This window comes from Trichechus manatus, unplaced genomic scaffold (assembly GCF_000243295.1).
Source record: "Trichechus manatus latirostris isolate Lorelei unplaced genomic scaffold, TriManLat1.0 scaffold00023, whole genome shotgun sequence".
Classification (NCBI taxonomy): Eukaryota; Metazoa; Chordata; class Mammalia; order Sirenia; family Trichechidae; genus Trichechus; species Trichechus manatus.
Genome location: NW_004443959.1, coordinates 15,554,024 through 15,565,055, shown reverse-complemented (window position 1 = coordinate 15,565,055; position 11,032 = coordinate 15,554,024).

Below are 11,032 nucleotides of genomic sequence, written 5' to 3'. Positions count from 1 at the left end.
CCAGTAGAGGCATTTAGTTGTCAAGGAGCCAATTAGAATTGTAAATAAACCTTGGAGAACTGCTCTAGGTTCTGATAGAAGTTGGTGAGACTATAACGTTTGGCAGTGGATGATTAATGATAAATGGGAAGTGGCATTTATAAACTCTTAGGTTAAACAAAAAAAAATACTGAATTTTTGTTTGGGGTTACATTCTACCTGAATGACTGTTTCAGACATAGTCATTAAAAGATGGAGTTGATAATAACGAAAAGAAAAGACGCGAGTTTTGGAAAGAGACAGTTCTAGATTCAAGTTTCAGCTTTAGTACTAACATGTTAGCTCCCTCACAAAGGATTTTCTATTCTAGCAGTTGGGAATGTGACAGAGAATAAGAAAGGCAAGGTCCTGCTTATACTTTAGTGGGAGCTGTTAGTGGAAGTATCATAGCACTCATCATCCTGATAATCCGAGCTCCTTAAGTGTGGGGAGCATATCTTACTCATCTATATATTCCCAGGTCTCACCCAGTGCCATGCACTTGGGAAGGGCTCAAAAATGTTTGCTGAATGATCAAATGGACAAATCCCAGTGTATAAAACTGAACAGCCCAATTGGAGTTCTCTTAGATGCTTTCTCTTCCAGAAAAGTTATTGTTCCAAGGTCTTTAATTCTGATAACAAGGTTCTGGAATAGCAGCTCAACCTTCCTGCTCCCCACATACATGTATTTTAAATTCTGATAATAAGTATGTTTTGATTTAAAAATACAAAGCCTTTTACTTTTTATTAAGTAATTCAGCAAAGATTTATTAATTTATTCTGAACATTCATTAATTGTTATGTTTTTATGGAGTATATGTTATGAAAGTTATAAGTTATATGACACACACACTGAATATGTTAGGAAAACATTTATTGAGTGATTCCAGAGAGAGCAAAGGAGAAGGAGAGCTAAAGAGTACACTCAAGATGGAAGCTGCAGTCTTTCTATAATCTAATTTGGAAGTGACATCCATCACCTCTACTATATGCCACCGATCAGACAAACTAACCCTGGTACAAAGTGGGAGTAGACTACTTTGTCTACTGGTATTCACAGTAGCTGTGAGCCAGCAGCTTGCCGTCTTACCTGCCAATCTCGGATTTGTCAGCCCCTGCAGCTACGTGAATCAGGAGAAGCCTCCAGCCTCATGCCTGACCCAAGGACTTGGGACTTTCTAGCCTCTACAACCTCATGAGCCATTTCCTTAAGATAAATCTCTCTCTCTGTATATATATATATATACTTCACTAGAGAACCCAGTCTAAGACAGCACCTTTTAGCATAAATCAATATATAGGTCTTTTTTTGGATCCCTCTTTCAGTTCCATTGATCTGTATGTCTATCCTTTCACCAATACCACATTGCACTGATTACTGTGGCTTTAGTAAGTCTTGAAATCAGGTAGTATAGGACCTCCCACTTTGTTCTTTACTTTAAAAATTGCTTAGGCTATTTTATTTTCTTTGCTTTTCTGTATACATTTTGAATCATCCTATAAATTTCTATAGATCAATTTGGAGTGAACCAATGTTTTGACAATATGGAATATTCTAATACATGAGTATTTATTAAAATCTTCTTAAATTTCTCAGCAACTTTGTGTAGTTTTGAATAAAAAAACAACTTGCACATGTTTTATTAAATGTCTTTCTAAGTATTTTATACTTGGGGGTCATTGTAACTAGAATAGTTTTATAAATTTTATTTTCTAATATTTTAATGCTACTATACAAAATACAATTGTATTTTAGACCTTAACATTTTGTCCTACAAACTTGTCAAATCTATGTATTAGCTCTACTAGTTGTGTGAAACTTTCTATGCGTTTGAGAATCTTCTATGTAAATAAGCATGCTATTTGAAAGGAGATACAATTTTACTATTTTTCAATCTTTATGGCTTATAGTATTTTTCGTGCCTTTATTTCCACCACCAAGACCTTGTGTACTGGTTTGAATAGCAGTGGTGAGAACAGACATCCATGCCTTGTTTCTGCTGTTATCAGAAAGCGTTCAATGTTTTATCATTGAGTAGGATGTAACCTGTCGATGTTTCATAGCTTCCTTACCAGGCTGAGGAAGTTCCATCTTGATGGTTTTCTTTATTCTATTATTTTTAGCATGAGTAGCTGAATTTTTCCATTGCAGATATTAAAATAATATTTTTATTCCCTCACTGTACTAATATTGAGAATTACATTGAATATTTTTCCAATGTTAAACCAAATTTGCATTCTCTTCGGGGGGGGGGAATCCTACTTGTCTATTATACAATATTATTTTTGTCAGGGCTTGATTTGGTTTATTAATATTTTGTAAAGGATTTTTTTGATGTTTTTGTTCATGAAGTTCTGCATTTAACTTTTCTCTTAATGACTTTGTCTCATTATGTTAGTCATCAGAGTAAGGCTGGCAGTATATAAGGAGTTGATAAATAATTCCTCCTTTTCTATTTTCAGAAGAATTTGTGTAAATTTGGCAATATTTCTCTTTAAATGTCCGGCAGAATTCAACTCTGAAGACATATGAACTTCAATTTTCTTGGTGGGAAAGTTTGATTATTATATTTCTTTAATAAATACAGAACTATTCATGTTTTATATTATTTATGGAAATGATTTTGCTAATTTTTATCCTGAAGGAATTTATCTTTTTTTTACCAAAGCTATCAAATTTATTGGCATAAAGTTTTTCAGAGTATTCTGTTATTTTCCTTTTAATATTTGTAAGAAAGGTATAACTCTTCTTTCATTCCTGATATAGGTCAATTGTTATACTTCTTTTATTCTTGAATTTCTAACTAATGGTTTATCCATTTTGTTTATCTCTTCAATACAATCAGCTTTGTTCTTTACTTTTTTCTATATAATTTGTCCATTATCATTACATTGCCTTTCTATTCTTAGCCTTATTTTCTTCTTTTTACTAAATTTGTGTTTACTTTGCTCCTCTTTTCTTAATTCTTTATAGTGCTTTCCTTAGTTTTCAAAAGCTGCCACAACAAAGTACTATAAAGTGAGCAGCTTTAAAGAACAGAAATTTATTTTCTCACAGTTCTGGAGGCTAGTAGTCCAAATCAGGATCTCAATTGTGTCAATTCCTTCTGTGGGCCTTTCTCCTAGTTTCTGTGGCTGCCAGCAATTCTTGGTGTTCCTTTGCTGCTTACATTGCATCTGCCTCCATCATCACGTTATATCTCCCTGTGTGTCTGGCTCTCTGTGTCTATATCCCCCTTTACAAGACACCACTCAGAAGAGGTTAGGTTTAGGACCCACCCTACTTCAGTAGGACCTCATCAACATAACAAAAGAAGAACGGTGTTTCCAAACAAGATCACATTCACAGGTATGGGGGCTAGGACTTCAACATACATTTTGAGGGGACACAATTCAGTCCATAACAGTGCCACTTAAGGTATTTAATTCTAGACGTTTCCACTTTTGTAATATAAGCATTTAAAACCATAAATTTCTCTCAAAACACAATTTTAAGGTATAGTATTTTACTTTGTCATTCAGCGTGAAATTTTTAAAACTCTTCATTTCTTCTCTGCCTCATGGATTATTTAGAAGTATGTTGTTTAATTTCCCAATAATTGGAGTACTCTTAGAATATTCATGTTGCATATTTTTAATTTTATTTCACTATAGTCATATCACATATTCTATATTCTTTCAATTTTTAAGTTAAGATGTGTTTTACGGTCCTGAATATGATATATTATGAAGGAAGATGTGTATTTTGCTATTTGTTCTGTTTATTGCTTTAAAAACATCAATTAGATAAGGGTTGTTCACAGTGTTGTTTAGATTCTCTGTTCTACTGATTTTCTCTGTAGATATTCTATCAATTGCTGAGAAAGATTTGTTAAAAATTTTCTGCTGTGGTTGAGAATTTTCCTATCTATACTTCTAATATTGTAGATTTTACTTCATATATTTTAAAGCTTTTAAATAAGATACATACACGTTTATTATTACTATGTCTTTCTAAATTGAAGATTTTTTACCAACTCCTGCAGTCTGAAAGTGATCAAACACATAATTAAGATGCATTGATAATTGGTGATCGGAATGTGAAAGTTGGAAACAAAGAAGAAGGAAAAGTAGTTGGTAATAAAAATGACATCAGAGATCACATGGTAGAATTTTGCAAGATGAACAACTTATTCACTCCGAGTATCTTTTTCAACAACATAAACTACAGCTATATACCTGGACCTCATCAGACAGAATACACAGGAATCAAAGTGATTACATCTGTTGGAAGAGATGATGGAGAAGTTCAATATTATCAGCCAGAACAAGGCCAGGGGCCAACTATGGAACAGACCGTCAATGGACCATATGCAAGTTGAAGTTGAAGTTGCAGAAAATTACAACAGTCCATGAGAGCCAAAGCACAACCTTGAGGACATCCTGCCTGAATTTAGAGAACATCTCAAGAATAGAATTGATGCACTGAAAACTAATGACCAAAGACCAGACAAGTTGCGGGATGACATCAAGAACATCATACATGAAGAAAGCAAAAGGTCATTAAAAAGACAGGAAAGAAAGAAAAAGACCAAAGTGGATATCAGAAGAGACTCAAACTTGCTCTTGAGCATTCAGTAGCTAAAATGAATGGAAGAAATAATGAAGTAAAAGAGTTGAACAGAAGATTTCAAAGGGCAGCTCGAGAAGACAAGGAAAGCATTATAAATGAAATGTGCAAAGACCTGGAAATGCAAGACCAAAGGAGAGAACGCGCTCGGCATTTCTCAAGCTGAAAGAACTGAAGGAAAATTCAGGCCTCAAGTTGTCATATTAAAGGATTCTCTGGGCAAAATATTGAACAATGCAAGAAGCATCAAAAGAAGATGGAAGGAATACAGAGCCACTGTATCAAGAAGCATCGGTCAATGTCAACCATTTCAGGAGGCAGCATAGGATCAAGAGCTGAGGACACTGAAGGAAGAAGCGCAAACTGCACTGAAGGCATTGGTGAAAAACAAGGCTCCAGAAAGACGGAATACCAATTGAGATGTTTCAACAAATGGATGTAACACAGGAAGCACTCATTTGTCTATGCCAAGAAATCTAGAAGACAGTTACTTGGTCAATTGGCTAGAAGAGATTCCTATTAGTGCCAATTTTAAAGAAAGGTAATCCAACAGAAATGTGGAAATAATCGAAAATATTAATATTGCACACGAGTAAAATTTTGATAAAGCTAATTCAAAAATGGTTGCAGCAATAAACGCATAGGGAACTGCCAGAAATTCAAGCTGGATTCAGAAGAGGACTTGGAATGAGGGATATCATTGCTAATGTCAGATGGATCTTGACTGAAAACAGAGAATACAAGAAAGATGTTTACTTGTGTTTTATTGACTCTGCAAAGGCATTCGACAGTGTGGATATAAGAAATTATGGATAACATTGCAAAGAATGGGGATTCCAGAACACTTAATTCTGCTCATACAGAACCTGTACATAGACCAAGAGGTAGTAGTTTGAACAGAACAAGGGGATACTGCGTTGTTGAAAATTAGGCATGGTGTGCGCCAGGGTTGTATTCTTTCACCATACTTATTCAATCTGTATGCTGAGCAAATAGTCCGAGAGAGCCAAATGGACTATATGAGAAGAATGGGGCACCAGGAGTGGAGGAAGACTCATTAACAACCTTCCATATGCAGATAACACAACTTTGCTCACTGAAAGTGAAGAGGAGTTGAAGCACTTACTGATGAAGATCAAAGACTACAGACTTCAACATAAAGAAAACAAAAATCCTCACAATTGGACCAATAAACAACATCATAATAAATGGAGAAAAGATAGAGGTTGTCAAGGATTTCATTTTACTTGGATCCACAATCAATGCCCATGGAAGCAGCAGACAAGAAGTCAAGCGACGTATTGTCTTGGGCAATTCTGCTGCAAAAGACCTTTTTAAAATGTTATAAAGCAGAGATGTCACTTTGAAGACTAAGGTGTGTAGACTGCCAAAAGAACTACCAAATCTGTCTTGGAAGAAGTTCAGCCAGAATTCTCCTTAGAAGTCAGGATGGTGAGACTTCATTTCACGTACTTTGGACATGTTGTTAGGAGGGACAAATCCTTGGAGAAGGACATCATGCTTGGTAGAGTAGAGGGTCAAGAAAAAAGAGGAAGATTCTCAAAGAGATAAATTGACACAGTGGCTGGAACAATGGTCTCAAACACAGCAACAATTGTGAGTATGACAGATGACCTGGCAGTATTTCATTCTGCTGTACATAAGATCGCTATGAGGCAGAACCTACTCCATGGCACCTAACAACAACAACAAGGTCTTTCTAGTGAATTGGCCCGTTAACGTCATGAAATGTCTATTTTTGGTAATATCCTTGTCATAAAGGATATTTTCTTTGATATTAGTGTAACTATTCCTTTCTTATGATTATTATTTCCCAGGTGTGAGTATGTGTGTGTGTTTATTTATTTATTTATTATCGCAATGGGTATTGGGTTGAATAGTTGAATAGTGCCATTCAAAAATGCATGCTCACCTGGTACCTATTATTTGTAAATACGGTCTTTGCAGATGTTATCATGTTGAAATGAGGTCACAGTGGATTAGGGAGGGCCCTAATCCAATAACTGATGTCCTCATAAGATGACAGACACAGAGACACAAGGGGAGATGGCCATGTGAAGATAAAAGCGAGATTAGATTGGAATGATGCATCTACAAGCCAAAGAACACCAAGGATTTCACGCAACCACATGAAGCTAGAAGAGGGTGATTTCCTAGGGCGTTTGGAGGGAGCATTGCCCTGTTTACACCAGGATTTCAGACTTCTAGCTTCCAGCACTATGAGAGAATAAATTTCTGTTGCGTGAGTCCACCCCGTTTGTAGTCTCTTGTTACGGCAGCCCTAAAAATCGCATAGGGGCAGCAGTGGCTCAGTGGTAGAATTCTTGCCTTGCATGCAGGAGACCTGGATTTGATTTCAGGTCAATGTACTTGAGGCACAGCCACCCCCCATTCATCAGTGAAGGCTGTGTGTTGTTATGATGCTGAACAGGTTTCAGCAGAGCTTCCTGACTAACATGGACTAGGAGGAAAGGCCTGGCAATCTGCTTTAGAAAATCAGCCAATGAAAATCCTATAGATCACAACTGTCTGATCGCCAACCCATCATGGGTACAGCACAGGACTGGGTGGTGTTCTGTTCCCGTGTGCATGGGATCGCCATGAGTCAGCCAATTCAATGGCAGCTAACAACAAACACAGAAAACTAATACATACGGTGCCTTAATATCTAAAGCTATCTGTGCTTTAATATTTAAAGTATGTCTCCTATATACCATATAACAGGGAATTGTCTTTTATCAGGTCTAACAATCTCTTTTGATTGTTATATTCAGTCCATTAATATTTAGTCCGTCACCATTTAATGTTAATTATTGGTATAATTGTATGTTGTTGTTGTTGCTAGATGTTGTCGAGTCGGTTCTGACTCATAGTGACCCTATAGGACAGAGAAGAACTGCCCCATAGGGTTGCCAAGGAGCAGCTGCTAGCCACTGCACCACCAGGGCTCCATAATTGTATACAGACCCAATTATTTTTATTTGCTTGTCTTCCCTTTTTTCCTCTACTGTTCCCACTTTCTGCCTATTTTAAATTCTTCCTTTCTCTCTTTATCTTTCTCTCTCCTCCTCCATCTCTATCTCCCTCCCTCCCTTCCTCTCTCCCTTCTTCCTTTCCTTCCTGAACTCATCTTAATTTATCTCCTGACTTTTTAGATACACTTTTTTTCCTTTTTTTTCAGCATTTCCTCCAGTGATTTCAATATATAGTTTTAGATTATTGTGTGTCATCTATTCTCTTTAACTCTGAAATACCAGAGATGGTAGTGAATATCCTTGCTTATTTCTGATAAATATTTTATTATGTCATGCAAAAAATCGAAATATTTTTAAAAGCTTTGTCATCAGGTCATAGTAGGAATTTATTTTTTTTCTTAGATTATTTGTCTTAAGTAAGAATAAGATATGTAAACCAATTATTAAGATAATTATTTAGAACATCATTTCTTTCCAAATATAGTGCTATCATTCCCATGAATCGAAGGGCTATTCCAAATAATTAAAATAATTCTTAATAATGTTTGATGTAGAAAGGAAAAGTAATGAAAAAAACAAAATGTGTGCAAATATTTAAACTTTTTGTACTGTTCTGGTCCCCTTATTAGGCTCCAGAAATCATTCTCTGAGGAAGAATGGATGATACTTTTGTGTTGGCCTTAAGTTCTTGCCTACTTCCTAGATCCTTTAAGAGATGTGACAATCATTGGTGAATGTTGGCATTTTAGCTGGTGGCATAAGTTACCTCACTTTATACAATTGTGTTTTGTGGTCACCACCCCGCCTCGAGAGGGAGATACCTTGAATTGATGACCAAAACTCACTCCAGGATATATTTGATTACGAAGGTGAAATAGCTGAACTGGCGTTGGATCAGGCACAGAAGCTCCTAGCTGGTTTTAGATTCAAACTCCTGCTTTGACTATACTGGTTCCATGAATGGATCATATAATTATACTCATGTATGCAGTTACTGTTCTACATACTATCAATACATTGACTTACATATAAACTTCTGCCCCTTTCAAAATTAAAAAAATCCCTATTCACAAAAAAATTTCTTAATGAGTTGTGGTATACTTGAAGGTTGAAAGGATAATGTAGGAGAGGGATTTACATCATTAAGAATACAAATAACTGCAAATACCACAAGGTGTTTATAGTTTTAATGGTCCTGTGGCCATTCCTCAGTAGTATCTTCCATACTGACTTCATCCTCTATGCCTCCCAGACTGCCTGCCCATCTTCCATCTTCTCTCTCTACTCCCTCCCTTCTCTCTCTCTCCTTCCTTCCCTGCTTGATCACTCAGTATCTCCCACATTTTTCCCACTCTATTATGTGGATCACTTTTTTCTTTGTTCCTCTCCAGGCCATATGCCAAGTCTTGGATGGTCTAGAACTGCCCTGGGTAGCTATGTTTTTAAAGTACCTGGGAAAGCGGAAACAGTATTTCATTTAATATGACCGACTTTCCTTTGAAGGCCACTGTTGCTAGATATAGCAATGCCCACCTTCTATCGCACTCTACCTCCAAACTATACTTAGAAAAAAATAGCATAAACCCCTAACAATGGGAAAATTCAAGATCAGAAGCGGGTAACTTAAAATTCATTCTGTTTCTGAACCAAATGCAAAGGCTTACACATTTCTGGACACACAAACATTTGCTAAATATTTATAGAAATAAAGAATTAATAATTCCAGAAACTGAGATAATTCCAAGAGATAAATTTAGACTTTCTCCCTTTATCCCTCCTCCTAAAAATTAAACACAGCAGGTAGCATCTGATACATGAAGAGTTAATTTTAAATGAAATGAAATGATTATTTTATGCTTTAAACAACTGTGCAAGTTTAAAGAAGATAATGAATTCTTTCCTATAGTTTCCATTAAAAGGTGGGATCTAATTCACTGTCCCTTGAATCTTGGCTGATGTGAGTAACTTGCTTGACCACATAGAATGAGAAGAAAGTGGCACTCTAGGACTCGAGAAGCTAGGTTATAAAAAGATTTATGGTTTCAGCCTGGGTCTCCTAAGACTCTCAATTGGTGCCTTCAGCTTCCACATAAAAAGTCTGACCATCCTGAGGCCACCAGGCTGAGGGAAGCCCAGGCCCCAAAGAAACGCCCTAGAATAGAAGTTTCAAACCACAGCCCTAGTACCAAGTTCTGCCACCTGTGGGCGAAATCAGGCCACACTCATTCTTTCACTGTTGTCTACAGCTACTTTTACTAGAACAGCAGAGTCAAGCAGTTGTAACAGAGACCCTGTGGCCAGGAAAGCCCAAGATATTATTATCAGGACCTTTACAGAAAAAGGGCCAAACCCTGCCCTAAGGGACGAGATGATGTGTTGAGAGAAGCCAATGTACCAAATATGAATGGGTAAGCCAACTGGGAAGTTGACCCTCCAGCTCCAGGCATCATAGCTGACATCATGTGAATCAGAGATAAACCATCCAGCTTCATACTCTCAGAATTCATGATCCACACGATTATGAGCAAATTAAAATATCATTTTAAGATGCTGTATTTTGGAGGGGTTTCTTACACAGCAATAGATCACCCAAACCCACTGCCGTCAAGTCGATTCCGACTCATAGTGACCCTATAGGACAGAGAAAAACTGCTGCATAACTTTTCCAAGGCTGTAAATCTTTACAGAAGCAGACAACCACATCTTTCTCCCATGGAGCCGCTGGTGGATTCGAACTGCTGACCTATCGGTTAGCAGCCGAGCCCTGATTCAGAAAATAATATTTGACATCATTATTCCCTGACTTTGAGCATGGAGAAACGTGACCCAGCTGTGGCTGGGCCCTCACAGACTCACAAAGACACATCAGCTGGGCCCTGAGATAGACAATAGATGGGACAATCTCAGAAATTATCTTAAGGAAGTTTTCACAAAAGGGCAATCAAATCTAACACAAAAGACGTCCCACTTTTTGTCTTTTTCTATTAGCATTTCGTGAATAGAAGTTTGTTGGACCAATAAGACCTTCCTGACTTTCATTAACTGCAACCTGAACCAATGATTGTTAAGAAAGATGATTCAAAATGTAAGATCACAATTTCTAGCCAATCTGAGAAAAGGTGACGCTTACAGTGATTCTACCCATTTTGTGATGTTGATATATACTGATGATTCTGTAACCTTCCTTGGATTCGGGCAGACTTTCTAGCTCTGGTAGCATGCTTGTCCGCTTCCCACTTTTGTCGTTTTGAATATATGCCGAATAAAACTTTCTTTTGCTTTACTAAACTTTATGATGTTTTTCCTCTATAACAGCCCTTAACCACTGTGCCACCAGGGCTCCTAACAGATCACCAGAACTATACAAAACAGGTTCTCTTTAAGAAGTGGTATAACAGTATTTAGCT